The following is an 18,030-nucleotide window of genomic DNA, read 5'->3' as shown; positions in this document are numbered from 1 at the left end:
TTCTCCTATCACCAGTTTCAAGAATCACACTTTGATCCCAGGAAAACCCTCTTGGAGCGAATTCTACCCTAGAGATATGTAATTTGAATAGATTCCTTCAACATGATATTCCGTGTTCCGTACATGTTACATGCATGACGGATTCAACATACATGCATTCCTGAGTTGTGAGCATGTGGATTACAGATTTTTCATCCTCTATAAAAGGAATAATTTCATATAGACTCGTGTACACATTTTCAGAAGCTTTCCCTAACACAAGATTCGAATTCGTTTATTTTTCACAGAAGAATACTTCTGGAGTGTATTCAACCTAATAGATATATAATTTACATGAATTCCATCACCATGGCATTCCGGGTTCCGTACATGATACATGCATGACGGATTCGAGAAACATGCGTTTCTGAGTTGTGAGCAAGTGGATTAGTGAACTTTCATCCACCAAAGAAGGTGTATATTACACTTTGAAATGTTTACTCTGACTTCATAAGTTTTTTGTATCACCAGGTTCTAAAATCGGACATTTGGCAGTAGAAAACACTCTTTGAGCGAATTCTCACCAATACACATGTAATTTACATTGTTTACATAACCATGGCATTCCGTATTCCGAACATGTTTCATGCATCACGGATTCCTCAAACATGCATTTCTGAGCTGTGAACATGCGCATGACAGATGTTTCAACCACCAAACAAGTTACTTATGCACTTTGAAATAGTTCCTTGGACTTCGTTGCTTCTCCTATCACCAGTTTCAAGAATCACACTTTGATCCCAGAAAAACCCTCTTGGAGCGAATACTACCCTAGAGATTTGTAATTTGAATACATTCCTTCAACATGATATTCCGTGTTCCGTACATGTTACATGCATGACGGATTCGACATACATGCATTCCTGAGTTGTGAGCATGTGGATTACTGATTTTTCATCCTCTGTAAAAGGAATAATTTAATATAGACTCGTGTGCACATTTTCACCAGCTTTCCATAACACAAGTTTCGAATTCGTTCATTTTTCACAGAAGAATACTTCTGGAGTGTATTCAACCTAATAGATATATAATTTACATGAATTCCATCAACATGGCATTCCGGGTTCCGTACATGATACATGCATGACGGATTCGAGAAACATGCGTTTCTGAGTTGTGAGCATGTGGATTAGTGAACTTTCATCCACCAAAGAAGGCATATATTACACTTTGAAATATTTACACTGACTTCATAAGTTTTTTGTATCACCAGGTTCTAAAATCGGACATTTGGCAGTGGAAAACACTCTTTGAGCGAATTCTCACCAATACACATGTAATTTACATTGTTTACATAACCATGGCATTCCGTATTCCGAACATGTTTCATACATCACGGATTCTTCAAACATGCATTTCTGAACTGTGAACATGCGCATGACAGATTTTTCAACCACCAAACAAGTTACTTATGCACTTTGAAATAGTTCCTTGGACTTCGTTGCTTCTCCTATCACCAGTTTCAAGAATCACACTTTGATCCCAGGAAAACCCTCTTGGAGCGAATTCTACCCTAGAGATATGTAATTTGAATAGATTCCTTCAACATGATATTCCGTGTTCCGTACATGTTACATGCATGACGGATTCAACATACATGCATTCCTGAGTTGTGAGCATGTGGATTACAGATTTTTCATCCTCTATAAAAGGAATAATTTCATATAGACTCGTGTACACATTTTCACAAGCTTTCCCTAACACAAGATTCGAATTCGTTTATTTTCACAGAAGAATACTTCTGGAGTGTATTCAACCTAATAGATATATAATTTACATGAATTCCATCAACATGGCATTCCGGGTTCCGTACATGATACATGCATGACGGATTCGAGAAACATGCGTTTCTGAGTTGTGAGCATGTGGATTAGTGAACTTTCATCCACCAAAGAAGGCATATATTACACTTTGAAATATTTACACTGACTTCATAAGTTTTTTGTATCACCAGGTTCTAAAACCGGACATTTGGCAGTAGAAAACACTCTTTGAGCGAATTCTCACCAATACACATGTAATTTACATTGTTTACATAACCATGGCATTCCGTATTCCGAACATGTTTCATGCATCACGGATTCCTCAAACATGCATTTCTGAGCTGTGAACATGCGCATGACAGATTTTTCAACCACCAAACAAGTTACTTATGCACTTTGAAATAGTTCCTTGGACTTCGTTGCTTCTCCTATCACCAGTTTCAAGAATCGCACTTTGATCCCAGGAAAACCCTCTTGGAGCGAATTCTACCCTAGAGATATGTAATTTGAATAGATTCCTTCAACATGATATTCCGTGTTCCGTACATGTTACATGCATGACGGATTCGACATACATGCATTCCTGAGTTGTGAGCATGTGGATTACAGATTTTTCATCCTCTATAAAAGGAATAATTTCATATAGACTCGTGTACACATTTTCACAAACTTTCCGTAACACAAGTTTCGAATTCGTTCATTTTTCACAGAAGAATATTTCTGGAGTGTATTCAACCTAATAGATATATAATTTACATGAATTCCATCAACATGGCATTCCGGGTTCCGTACATGATCCATGCATGACGGATTCGAGAAACATGCGTTTCTGAGTTGTGAGCATGTGGATTAGTGAACTTTCATCCACCAAAGAAGGCATATATTACACTTTGAAATATTTACTCTGACTTCATAAGTTTTTTGTATCACCAGGTTCTAAAATCGGACATTTGGCAGTAGAAAACACTCTTTGAGCGAATTCTCACCAATACACATGTAATTTACATTGTTTACGTAACCATGGCATTCCGTATTCCGAACATGTTTCATGCATCACGGATTCCTCAAACATGCATTTCTGAGCTGTGAACATGCGCATGACAGATGTTTCAACCACCAAACAAGTTACTTATGCACTTTGAAATAGTTCCTTGGACTTCGTTGCTTCTCCTATCACCAGTTTCAAGAATCACACTTTGATCCCAGAAAAACCCTCTTGGAGCGAATTCTACCCTAGAGATATGTAATTTGAATACATTCCTTCAACATGATATTCCGTGTTCCGTACATGTTACATGCATGACGGATTCGACATACATGCATTCCTGAGTTGTGAGCATGTGGATTACTGATTTTTCATCCTCTGTAAAAGGAATAATTTAATATAGACTCGTGTGCACATTTTCACCAGCTTTCCCTAACACAAGTTTCGAATTCGTTCATTTTTCACAGAAGAATACTTCTGGAGTGTATTCAACCTAATAGATATATAATTTACATGAATTCCATCAACATGGCATTCTGGGTTCCGTACATGATACATGCATGACGGATTAGAGAAACATGCGTTTCTGAGTTGTGAGCATGTGGATTAGTGAACTTTCATCCACCAAAGAAGGCATATATTACACTTTGAAATATTTACACTGACTTCATAAGTTTTTTGTATCACCAGGTTCTAAAATCGGACATTTGGCAGTGGAAAACACTCTTTGAGCGAATTCTCACCAATACACATGTAATTTACATTGTTTACATAACCATGGCATTCCGTATTCCGAACATGTTTCATGTATCACGGATTCCTCAAACATGCATTTCTGAGCTGTGAACATGCGCATGACAGATTTTTCAACCACCAAACAAGTTACTTATGCACTTTGAAATAGTTCCTTGGACTTCGTTGCTTCTCCTATCACCAGTTTCAAGAATCACACTTTGATCCCAGGAAAACCCTCTTGGAGGGAATTCTACCCTAGAGATATGTAATTTGAATAGTTTCCTTCAACATGATATTCCGTGTTCCGTACATGTTACATGCATGACGGATTCGACATACATGCATTCCTGAGTTGTGGGCATGTGGATTACAGATTTTTCATCCTCTATAAAAGGAATAATTTCATATAGACTCGTGTACACATTTTCACAAGCTTTCCCTAACACAAGATTCGAATTCGTTTATTTTTCACAGAAGAATACTTCTGGAGTGTGTTCAACCTAATAGATATATAATTTACATGAATTCCATCACCATGGCATTCCGGGTTCCGTACATGATACATGCATGACGGATTCGAGAAACATGCGTTTCTGAGTTGTGAGCATGTGGATTAGTGAACTTTCATCCACCAAAGAAGGCGTATATTACACTTTGAAATATTTACTCTGACTTCATAAGTTTTTTGTATCACCAGGTTCTAAAATCGGACATTTGGCAGTAGAAAACACTCTTTGAGCGAATTCTCACCAATACACATGTAATTTACATTGTTTACATAACCATGGCATTCCGTATTCCGAACATGTTTCATGCATCACGGATTCCTCAAACATGCATTTCTGAGCTGTGAACATGCGCATGACAGATATTTCAACCACCAAACAAGTTACTTATGCACTTTGAAATAGTTCCTTGGACTTCGTTGCTTCTCCTATCACCAGTTTCAAGAATCACACTTTGATCCCAGAAAAACCCTCTTGGAGCGAATTCTACCCTAGAGATATGTAATTTGAATAGATTCCTTCAACATGATATTCCGTGTTCCGTACATGTAACATGCATGACGGATTCGACATACATGCATTCCTGAGTTGTGACCATGTCTATTACTGATTTTTCATCCTCTATAAAAGGAATAATTTCATATAGACTCGTGTACACATTTTCACAAGCTTTCCGTAACACAAGTTTCGAATTTGTTCATTTTTCACAGAAGAATACTTCTGGAGTTTATTCAACCTAATAGATATATATTTTACATGAATTCCATCAACATGGCATTACGGGTTCCGTACATGATACATGCATGACGGATTCGAGAAACATGCGTTTCTGAGTTGTGAGCATGTGGATTAGTGAACTTTCATCCACCAAAGAAGGCGTATATTACACTTTGAAATATTTACTCTGACTTCATAAGTTTTTTGTATCACCAGGTTCTAAAATCGGACATTTGGCAGTAGAAAACACTCTTTGAGCGAATTCTCACCAATACACATATAATTTACATTGTTTACATAACCATGGCATTCCGTATTCCGAACATGTTTCATGCATCACGGATTCCTCAAACATGCATTTCTGAGCTGTGAACATGCGCATGACAGATGTTTCAACCACCAAACAAGTTACTTATGCACTTTGAAATAGTTCCTTGGACTTCGTTGCTTCTCCTATCACCAGTTTCAAGAATCACACTTTGATCCCAGAAAAACCCTCTTGGAGCGAATTCTACCCTAGAGATATGTAATTTGAGTAGATTCCTTCAACATTATATTCCGTGTTCTGTACATGTTACATGCATGACGGATTCGACAAACCTGCATTCCTGAGTTGTGAGCATGTGGATTACTGATTTTTCATCCTCTATAAAAGGAATAATTTCATATAGACTCGTGTACACATTTTCACAAGCTTTCCCTAACACAAGTTTCGAATTCGTTCATTTTTCACAGAAGAATACTTCTGGAGTGTATTCAACCTAATAGATATATAATTTACATGAATTCCATCAACATGGCATTCCGGGTTCCGTACATGATCCATGCATGACGGATTCGAGAAACATGCGTTTCTGAGTTGTGAGCATGTGGATTAGTGAACTTTCATCCACCAAAGAAGGCATATATTACACTTTGAAATATTTACTCTGACTTCATAAGTTTTTTGTATCACCAGGTTCTAAAATCGGACATTTGGCAGTAGAAAACACTCTTTGAGCGAATTCTCACCAATACACATGTAATTTACATTGTTTACATAACCATGGCATTCCGTATTCCGAACATGTTTCATGTATCACGGATTCCTCAAACATGCATTTTGAGCTGTGAACATGCGCATGACAGATTTTTCAACCACCAAACAAGTTACTTATGCACTTTGAAATAGTTCCTTGGACTTCGTTGCTTCTCCTATCACCAGTTTCAAGAATCACACTTTGATCCCAGGAAAACCCTCTTGGAGCGAATTCTACCCTAGAGATATGTAATTTGAATAGATTCCTTCAACATGATATTCCGTGATCCGTACATGTTACATGCATGACGGATTCGACATACATGCATTCCTGAGTTGTGGGCATGTGGATTACAGATTTTTCATCCTCTATAAAAGGAATAATTTCATATAGACTCGTGTACACATTTTCACAAGCTTTCCCTAACACAAGATTCGAATTCGTTTATTTTTCACAGAAGAATACTTCTGGAGTGTATTCAACCTAATAGATATATAATTTACATGAATTCCATCACCATGGCATTCCGGGTTCCGTACATGATACATGCATGACGGATTCGAGAAACATGCGTTTCTGAGTTGTGAGCAAGTGGATTAGTGAACTTTCATCCACCAAAGAAGGTGTATATTACACTTTGAAATATTTACTCTGACTTCATAAGTTTTTTGTATCACCAGGTTCTAAAATCGGACATTTGGCAGTAGAAAACACTGTTTGAGCGAATTCTCACCAATACACATGTAATTTACATTGTTTACATAACCATGGCATTCCGTATTCTGAACATGTTTCATGCATCATGGATTCCTCAAACATGCATTTCTGAGCTGTGAACATGCGCATGACAGATGTTTCAACCACCAAACAAGTTACTTATGCACTTTGAAATAGTTCCTTGGACTTCGTTGCTTCTCCTATCACCAGTTTCAAGAATCACACTTTGATCCCAGAAAAACCCTCTTGGAGCGAATTCTACCCTAGAGATTTGTAATTTGAATACATTCCTTCAACATGATATTCCGTGTTCCGTACATGTTACATGCATGACAGATTCGACATACATGCATTCCTGAGTTGTGAGCATGTGGATTACTGATTTTTCATCCTCTGTAAAAGGAATAATTTAATATAGACTCGTGTGCACATTTTCACCAGCTTTCCATAACACAAGTTTCGAATTCGTTCATTTTTCACAGAAGAATACTTCTGGAGTGTATTCAACCTAATAGATATATAATTTACATGAATTCCATCAACATGGCATTCCGGGTTCCGTACATGATACATGCATGACGGATTCGAGAAACATGCGTTTCTGAGTTGTGAGCATGTGGATTAGTGAACTTTCATCCACCAAAGAAGGCATATATTACACTTTGAATTATTTACACTGACTTCATAAGTTTTTTGTATCACCAGGTTCTAAAATCGGACATTTGGCAGTGGAAAACACTCTTTGAGCGAATTCTCACCAATACACATGTAATTTACATTGTTTACATAACCATGGCATTCCGTATTCCGAACATGTTTCATACATCACGGATTCTTCAAACATGCATTTCTGAGCTGTGAACATGCGCATGACAGATTTTTCAACCACCAAACAAGTTACTTATGCACTTTGAAATAGTTCCTTGGACTTCGTTGCTTCTCCTATCACCAGTTTCAAGAATCACACTTTGATCCCAGGAAAACCCTCTTGGAGCGAATTCTACCCTAGAGATATGTAATTTGAATAGATTCCTTCAACATGATATTCCGTGTTCCGTACATGTTACATGCATGACGGATTCAACATACATGCATTCCTGAGTTGTGAGCATGTGGATTACAGATTTTTCATCCTCTATAAAAGGAATAATTTCATATAGACTCGTGTACACATTTTCACAAGCTTTCCCTAACACAAGATTCGAATTCGTTTATTTTCACAGAAGAATACTTCTGGAGTGCATTCAACCTAATAGATATATAATTTACATGAATTCCATCAACATGGCATTCCGGGTTCCGTACATGATACATGCATGACGGATTCGAGAAACATGCGTTTCTGAGTTGTGAGCATGTGGATTAGTGAACTTTCATCCACCAAAGAAGGCATATATTACACTTTGAAATATTTACACTGACTTCATAAGTTTTTTGTATCACCAGGTTCTAAAACCGGACATTTGGCAGTAGAAAACACTCTTTGAGCGAATTCTCACCAATACACATGTAATTTACATTGTTTACATAACCATGGCATTCCGTATTCCGAACATGTTTCATGCATCGCGGATTCCTCAAACATGCATTTCTGAGCAGTGAACATGCGCATGACAGATGTTTCAACCACCAAACAAGTTACTTATGCACTTTGAAATAGTTCCTTGGACTTCGTTGCTTCTCCTATCACCAGTTTCAAGAATCACACTTTGATCCCAGAAAAACCCTCTTGGAGCGAATTCTACCCTAGAGATATGTAATTTGAATACATTCCTTCAACATGATATTCCGTGTTCCGTACAAGTTACATGCATGACGGATTCGACATACATGCATTCCTGAGTTGTGAGCATGTGGATTACTGATTTTTCGTCCTCTGTAAAAGGAATAATTTAATATAGACTCGTGTACACATTTTCACCAGCTTTTCATAACACAAGTTTCGAATTCGTTCATTTTTCACAGAAGAATACTTCTGGAGTGTATTCAACCTAATAGATATATAATTTACATGAATTCCATCAACATGGCATTCTGGGTTCCGTACATGATACATGCATGACGGATTCGAGAAACATGCGTTTCTGAGTTGTGAGCATGTGGATTAGTGAACTTTCATCCACCAAAGAAGGCATATATTACACTTTGAAATATTTACACTGACTTCATAAGTTTTTTGTATCACCAGGTTCTAAAATCGGACATTTGGCAGTGGAAAACACTCTTTGAGCGAATTCTCACCAATACACATGTAATTTACATTGTTTACATAATCATGGCATTCCGTATTCCGAACATGTTTCATGCATCACGGATTCCTCAAACATGCATTTCTGAGCTGTGAACATGCGCATGACAGATTTTTCAACCACCAAACAAGTTACTTATGCACTTTGAAATAGTTCCTTGGACTTCGTTGCTTCTCCTATCACCAGTTTCAAGAATCACACTTTGATCCCAGAAAAACCCTCTTGGAGCGAATTCTACCCTAGAGATATGTAATTTGAATACATTCCTTCAACATGATATTCCGTGTTCCGTACAAGTTACATGCATGACGGATTCGACATACATGCATTCCTGAGTTGTGAGCATGTGGATTACTGATTTTTCATCCTCTGTAAAAAGAATAATTTAATATAGACTCGTGTACACATTTTCACCAGCTTTTCATAACACAAGTTTCGAATTCGTTCATTTTTCACAGAAGAATACTTCTGGAGTGTATTCAACCTAATAGATATATAATTTACATGAATTCCATCAACATGGCATTCCGGGTTCCGTACATGATACATGCATGATGGATTCGAGAAACATGCGTTTCTGAGTTGTGAGCATGTGGATTAGTGAACTTTCATCCACCAAAGAAGGCATATATTACACATTGAAATATTTACACTGACTTCATAAGTTTTTTGTATCACCAGGTTCTAAAATCGGACATTTGGCAGTAGAAAACACTCTTTGAGCGAATTCTCACCAATACACATGTAATTTACATTGTTTACATAATCATGGCATTCCGTATTCCGAACATGTTTCATGCATCACGGATTCCTCAAACATGCATTTCTGAGCTGTGAACATGCGCATGACAGATTTTTCAACCACCAAACAAGTTACTTATGCACTTTGAAATAGTTCCTTGGACTTCGTTGCTTCTCCTATCACCAGTTTCAAGAATCACACTTTGATCCCAGGAAAACCCTCTTGGAGTGAATTCTACCCTAGAGATATGTAATTTGAATAGATTCCTTCAACATGATATTCCGTGTTCCGTACATGTTACATGCATGACGGATTCGACATACATGCATTCCTGAGTTGTGAGCATGTGGATTACAGATTTTTCATCCTCTATAAAAGGAATAATTTCATATAGACTCGTGTAAACATTTTCACAAACTTTCCGTAACACAAGTTTCGAATTCGTTCATTTTTCACAGAAGAATATTTCTGGAGTGTATTCAACCTAATAGATATATAATTTACATGAATTCCATCAACATGGCATTCCGGGTTCCGTACATGATCCATGCATGACGGATTCGAGAAACATGCGTTTCTGAGTTGTGAGCATGTGGATTAGTGAACTTTCATCCACCAAAGAAGGCATATATTACACTTTGAAATATTTACTCTGACTTCATAAGTTTTTTGTATCACCAGGTTCTAAAATCGGACATTTGGCAGTAGAAAACACTCTTTGAGCGAATTCTCACCAATACACATGTAATTTACATTGTTTACAAAACCATGGCATTCCGTATTCCGAACATGTTTCATGCATCACGGATTCCTCAAACATGCATTTCTGAGCTGTGAACATGCGCATGACAGATGTTTCAACCACCAAACAAGTTACTTATGCACTTTGAAATAGTTCCTTGGACTTCGTTGCTTCTCCTATCACCAGTTTCAAGAATCACAATTTGATCCCAGAAAAACCCTCTTGGAGCGAATTCTACCCTAGAGATATGTAATTTGAATACATTCCTTCAACATGATATTCCGTGTTCCGTACATGTTACATGCATGACGGATTCGACATACATGCATTCCTGAGTTGTGAGCATGTGGATTACTGATTTTTCATCCTCTGTAAAAGGAATATTTTAATATAGACTCGTGTGCACATTTTCACCAGCTTTCCCTAACACAAGTTTCGAATTCGTTCATTTTTCACAGAAGAATACTTCTGGAGTGTATTCAACCTAATAGATATATAATTTACATGAATTCCATCAACATGGCATTCCGGGTTCCGTACAAGATACATGCATGACGGATTCGAGAAACATGCGTTTCTGAGTTGTGAGCATGTGGATTAGTGAACTTTCATCCACCAAAGAAGGCATATATTACACTTTGAAATATTTACACTGACTTCATAAATTTTTTGTATCACCAGGTTCTAAAATCGGACATTTGGCAGTGGAAAACACTCTTTGAGCGAATTCTCACCAATACACATGTAATTTACATTGTTTACATAACCATGGCATTCCGTATTCCGAACATGTTTCATGTATCACGGATTCCTCAAACATGCATTTCTGAGCTGTGAACATGCGCATGACAGATTTTTCAACCACCAAACAAGTTACTTATGCACTTTGAAATAGTTCCTTGGACTTCGTTGCTTCTCCTATCACCAGTTTCAAGAATCACACTTTGATCCCAGGAAAACCCTCTTGGAGCGAATTCTACCCTAGAGATATGTAATTTGAATAGATTCCTTCAACATGATATTCCGTGTTCCGTACATGTTACATGCATGACGGATTCAACATACATGCATTCCTGAGTTGTGAGCATGTGGATTACAGATTTTTCATCCTCTATAAAAGGAATAATTTCATATAGACTCGTGTACACATTTTCACAAGCTTTCCCTAACACAAGATTCGAATTCGTTTATTTTCACAGAAGAATACTTCTGGAGTGTATTCAACCTAATAGATATATAATTTACATGAATTCCATCAACATGGCATTCCGGGTTCCGTACATGATACATGCATGACGGATTCGAGAAACATGCGTTTCTGAGTTGTGAGCATGTGGATTAGTGAACTTTCATCCACCAAAGAAGGCATATATTACACTTTGAAATATTTACATTGACTTCATAAGTTTTTTGTATCACCAGGTTCTAAAACCGGACATTTGGCAGTAGAAAACACTCTTTGAGCGAATTCTCACCAATACACATGTAATTTACATTGTTTACATAACCATGGCATTCCGTATTCCGAACATGTTTCATGCATCGCGGATTCCTCAAACATGCATTTCTGAGCAGTGAACATGCGCATGACAGATGTTTCAACCACCAAACAAGTTACTTATGCACTTTGAAATAGTTCCTTGGACTTCGTTGCTTCTCCTATCACCAGTTTCAAGAATCACAATTTGATCCCAGAAAAACCCTCTTGGAGCGAATTCTACCCTAGAGATATGTAATTTGAATACATTCCTTCAACATGATATTCCGTGTTCCGTACATGTTACATGCATGACGGATTCGACATACATGCATTCCTGAGTTGTGAGCATGTGGATTACTGATTTTTCATCCTCTGTAAAAGGAATAATTTAATATAGACTCGTGTGCACATTTTCACCAGCTTTCCCTAACACAAGTTTCGAATTCGTTCATTTTTCACAGAAGAATACTTCTGGAGTGTATTCAACCTAATAGATATATAATTTACATGAATTCCATCAACATGGCATTCCGGGTTCCGTACATGATACATGCATGACGGATTCGAGAAACATGCGTTTCTGAGTTGTGAGCATGTGGATTAGTGAACTTTCATCCACCAAAGAAGGCATATATTACACTTTGAAATATTTACACTGTCTTCATAAATTTTTTGTATCACCAGGTTCTAAAATCGGACATTTGGCAGTGGAAAACACTCTTTGAGCGAATTCTCACCAATACACATGTAATTTACATTGTTTACATAACCATGGCATTCCGTATTCCGAACATGTTTCATGTATCACGGATTCCTCAAACATGCATTTCTGAGCTGTGAACATGCGCATGACAGATTTTTCAACCACCAAACAAGTTACTTATGCACTTTGAAATAGTTCCTTGGACTTCGTTGCTTCTCCTATCACCAGTTTCAAGAATCACACTTTGATCCCAGGAAAACCCTCTTGGAGCGAATTCTACCCTAGAGATATGTAATTTGAATAGATTCCTTCAACATGATATTCCGTGTTCCGTACATGTTACATGCATGACGGATTCGACATACATGCATTCCTGAGTTGTGGGCATGTGGATTACAGATTTTTCATCCTCTATAAAAGGAATAATTTCATATAGACTCGTGTACACATTTTCACAAGCTTTCCCTAACACAAGATTCGAATTCGTTTATTTTTCACAGAAGAATACTTCTGGAGTGTATTCAACCTAATAGATATATAATTTATATGAATTCCATCACCATGGCATTCCGGGTTCCGTACATGATACATGCATGACGGATTCGAGAAACATGCGTTTCTGAGTTGTGAGCATGTGGATTAGTGAACTTTCATCCACCAAAGAAGGCGTATATTACACTTTGAAATATTTACTCTGTCTTCATAAGTTTTTTGTATCACCAGGTTCTAAAATCGGACATTTGGCAGTGGAAAACACTCTTTGAGCGAATTCTCACCAATACACATTTAATTTACATTGTTTACATAATCATGGCATTCCGTATTCCGAACATGTTTCATGCATCACGGATTCCTCAAACATGCATTTCTGAGCTGTGAACATGCGCATGACAGATTTTTCAACCACCAAACAAGTTACTTATGCACTTTGAAATAGTTCCTTGGACTTCGTTGCTTCTCCTATCACCAGTTTCAAGAATCACACTTTGATCCCAGGAAAACCCTCTTGGAGTGAATTCTACCCTAGAGATATGTAATTTGAATAGATTCCTTCAACATGATATTCCGTGTTCTGTACATGTTACATGCATGACGGATTCGACATACATGCATTCCTGAGTTGTGAGCATGTGGATTACAGATTTTTCATCCTCTATAAAAGGAATAATTTCATATAGACTCGTGTACACATTTTCACAAACTTTCCGTAACACAAGTTTCGAATTCGTTCATTTTTCACAGAAGAATATTTCTGGAGTGTATTCAACCTAATAGATATATAATTTACATGAATTCCATCAACATGGCATTCCGGGTTCCGTACATGATCCATGCATGACGGATTCGAGAAACATGCGTTTCTGAGTTGTGAGCATGTGGATTAGTGAACTTTCATCCACCAAAGAAGGCATATATTACACTTTGAAATATTTACTCTGACTTCATAAGTTTTTTGTATCACCAGGTTCTAAAATCGGACATTTGGCAGTAGAAAACACTCTTTGAGCGAATTCTCACCAATACACATGTAATTTACATTGTTTACGTAACCATGGCATTCCGTATTCCGAACATGTTTCATGCATCACGGATTCCTCAAACATGCATTTCTGAGCTGTGAACATGCGCATGACAGATGTTTCAACCACCAAACAAGTTACTTATGCACTTTGAAATAGTTCCTTGGACTTCGTTGCTTCTCCTATCACCAGTTTCAAGAATCACACTTTGATCCCAGGAAAACCCCCTTGGAGGGAATTCTACCCTAGAGATATGTAATTTGAATAGATTCCTTCAACATGATATTCCGTGTTCCGTACATGTTACATGCATGACAGATTCGACATACATGCATTCCTGAGTTGTGAGCATGTGGATTACAGATTTTTCATCCTCTATAAAAGGAATAATTTCATATAGACTCGTGTACACATTTTCACAAGCTTTCCCTAACACAAGATTCGAATTCGTTTATTTTTCACAGAAGAATACTTCTGGAGTGTATTCAACCTAATAGATATATAATTTACATGAATTCCATCAACATGGCATTCCGGGTTCCGTACATGATACATGCATGACGGATTCGAGAAACATGCGTTTCTGAGTTGTGAGCATTTGGATTAGTGAACTTTCATCCACCAAAGAAGGCATATATTACACTTTGAAATATTTACACTGACTTCATAAGTTTTTTGTATCACCAGGTTCTAAAATCGGACATTTGGCAGTGGAAAACACTCTTTGAGCGAATTCTCACCAATACACATGTAATTTACATTGTTTACATAACCATGTCATTCCGTATTCCGAACATGTTTCATGCATCACGGATTCCTCAAACATGCATTTCTGAGCTGTGAACATGCGCATGACAGATTTGTCAACCACCAAACAAGTTACTTATGCACTTTGAAATAGTTCCTTGGACTTCGTTGCTTCTCCTATCACCAGTTTCAAGAATCACACTTTGATCCCAGAAAAACCCTCTTGGAGCGAATTCTACCCTAGAGATATGTAATTTGAATACATTCCTTCAACATGATATTCCGTGTTCCGTACATGTTACATGCATGACGGATTCGACATACATGCATTCCTGAGTTGTGAGCATGTGGATTACTGATTTTTCGTCCTCTGTAAAAGGAATAATTTAATATAGACTCGTGTACACATTTTCACCAGCTTTTCATAACACAAGTTTCGAATTCGTTCATTTTTCACAGAAGAATACTTCTGGAGTGTATTCAACCTAATAGATATATAATTTACATGAATTCCATCAACATGGCATTCCGGGTTCCGTACATGATACATGCATGATGGATTCGAGAAACATGCGTTTCTGAGTTGTGAGCATGTGGATTAGTGAACTTTCATCCACCAAAGGAGGCATATATTACACTTTGAAATATTTACACTGACTTCATAAGTTTTTTGTATCACCAGGTTCTAAAATCGGACATTTGGCAGTGGAAAACACTCTTTGAGCGAATTCTCACCAATACACATGTAATTTACATTGTCTACATAACCATGGCATTCCGTATTCCGAACATGTTTCATGCATCACGGATTCCTCAAACATGCATTTCTGAGCTGTGAACATGCGCATGACAGATTTTTCAACCACCAAACAAGTTACTTATGCACTTTGAAATAGTTCCTTGGACTTCGTTGCTTCTCCTATCACCAGTTTCAAGAATCACACTTTGATCCCAGAAAAACCCTCTTGGAGCGAATTCTACCCTAGAGATATGTAATTTGAATAGATTCCTTCAACATGATATTCCGTGTTCCGTACATGTTACATGCATGACGGATTCGACATACATGCATTCCTGAGTTGTGAGCATGTGGATTACTGATTTTTCGTCCTCTGTAAAAGGAGTAATTTAATATAGACTCGTGTACACATTTTCACCAGCTTTTCATAACACAAGTTTCGAATTCGTTCATTTTTCACAGAAGAATACTTCTGGAGTGTATTCAACCTAATAGATATATAATTTACATGAATTCCATCAACATGGCATTCCGGGTTCCGTACATGATACATGCGTGACGGATTCGAGAAACATGCGTTTCTGAGTTGTGAGCATGTGGATTAGTGAACTTTCATCCACCAAAGAAGGCATATATTACACTTTGAACTATTTATTCTGACTTCATAAGTTTTTTGTATCACCAGGTTCTAAAATCGGACATTTGGCAGTAGAAAACACTCTTTGAGCGAATTCTTACCAATACACATGTAATTTACATTGTTTACATAACCATGGCATTCCGTATTCTGAACATGTTTCATGCATCACGGATTCCTCAAACATGCATTTCTGAGCTGTGAACATGCGCATGACAGATGTTTCAACCACCAAACAAGTTACTTATGCACTTTGAAATAGTTCGTTGGACTTCGTTGCTTCTCCTATCACCAGTTTCAAGAATCACACTTTGATCCCAGAAAAACCCTCTTGGAGCGAATTCTACCCTACAGATATGTAATTTGAATAGATTCCTTCAACATGATATTCCGTGTTCCGTACATGTAACATGCATGACGGATTCGACATACATGCATTCCTGAGTTGTGGGCATGTGAATTACAGATTTTTCATCCTCTATAAAAGGAATAATTTCATATAGACTCGTGTACACATTTTCACAAACTTTCCGTAACACAAGTTTCGAATTCGTTCATTTTTCACAGAAGAATATTTCTGGAGTGTATTCAACCTAATAGATATATAATTTACATGAATTCCATCAACATGGCATTCCGGGTTCCGTATATGATCCATGCATGACGGATTCGAGAAACATGCGTTTCTGAGTTGTGAGCATGTGGATTAGTGAACTTTCATCCACCAAAGAAGGCATATATTACACTTTGAAATATTTACTCTGACTTCATAAGTTTTTTGTATCACCAGGTTCTAAAATCGGACATTTGACAGTAGAAAACACTCTTTGAGCGAATTCTCACCAATACACATGTAATTTACATTGTTTACGTAACCATGGCATTCCGTATTCCGAACATGTTTCATGCATCACGGATTCCTCAAACATGCATTTCTGAGCTGTTAACATGCGTATGACAGATGTTTCAACCACCAAACAAGTTACTTATGCACTTTGAAATAGTTCCTTGGACTTCGTTGCTTCTCCTATCACCAGTTTCAAGAATCACACTTTGATCCCAGGAAAACCCTCTTGGAGCGAATTCTACCCTAGAGATATGTAATTTGAATAGATTCCTTCAACATGATATTCCGTGATCCGTACATGTTACATGCATGACGGATTCGACATACATGCATTCCTGAGTTGTGGGCATGTGGATTACAGATTTTTCATCCTCTATAAAAGGAATAATTTCATATAGACTCGTGTACACATTTTCACAAGCTTTCCCTAACACAAGATTCGAATTCGTTTATTTTTCACAGAAGAATACTTCTGGAGTGTATTCAACCTAATAGATATATAATTTACATGAATTCCATCACCATGGCATTCCGGGTTCCGTACATGATACATGCATGACGGATTCGAGAAACATGCGTTTCTGAGTTGTGAGCAAGTGGATTAGTGAACTTTCATCCACCAAAGAAGGTGTATATTACACTTTGAAATATTTACTCTGACTTCATAAGTTTTTTGTATCACCAGGTTCTAAAATCGGACATTTGGCAGTAGAAAACACTGTTTGAGCGAATTCTCACCAATACACATGTAATTTACATTGTTTACATAACCATGGCATTCCGTATTCTGAACATGTTTCATGCATCATGGATTCCTCAAACATGCATTTCTGAGCTGTGAACATGCGCATGACAGATGTTTCAACCACCAAACAAGTTACTTATGCACTTTGAAATAGTTCCTTGGACTTCGTTGCTTCTCCTATCACCAGTTTCAAGAATCACACTTTGATCCCAGAAAAACCCTCTTGGAGCGAATTCTACCCTAGAGATTTGTAATTTGAATACATTCCTTCAACATGATATTCCGTGTTCCGTACATGTTACATGCATGACGGATTCGACATACATGCATTCCTGAGTTGTGAGCATGTGGATTACTGATTTTTCATCCTCTGTAAAAGGAATAATTTAATATAGACT

This window comes from Vicugna pacos, unplaced genomic scaffold (genome assembly GCF_048564905.1).
Source record: "Vicugna pacos unplaced genomic scaffold, VicPac4 scaffold_20, whole genome shotgun sequence".
NCBI classification, from domain to species: Eukaryota; Metazoa; Chordata; class Mammalia; order Artiodactyla; family Camelidae; genus Vicugna; species Vicugna pacos.
This window is presented reverse-complemented; position numbering follows the sequence as displayed.